We start from the raw sequence: 295 nt of genomic DNA on the forward strand, positions 1-295 counted from the left end.
TATCATAACCACTTGACTTATATAGTATTACTGACCGTTCCCATATTTCAGCACCACTAGTTGTGTCATTATCAGTAATCATAAAATTACATTCTAAAAGCGTTATTACACACCACAGCTACCATTACGGCAAATTGTGTGAATGCGATGATAGAGGCCTGTAACTTAATTAATAAGTATAATGACACATGCAGTGAGATTAAAGTTTGAAAAACTAGTACACATGTTAATATTTCTTATACATTTTTTTTTTAACATAATGATACATAGGTAAACACTGATAACTACAACAAAA

Source organism: Penaeus monodon, chromosome 23, assembly GCF_015228065.2.
Source record: "Penaeus monodon isolate SGIC_2016 chromosome 23, NSTDA_Pmon_1, whole genome shotgun sequence".
In the NCBI taxonomy this organism is placed as follows: Eukaryota; Metazoa; Arthropoda; class Malacostraca; order Decapoda; family Penaeidae; genus Penaeus; species Penaeus monodon.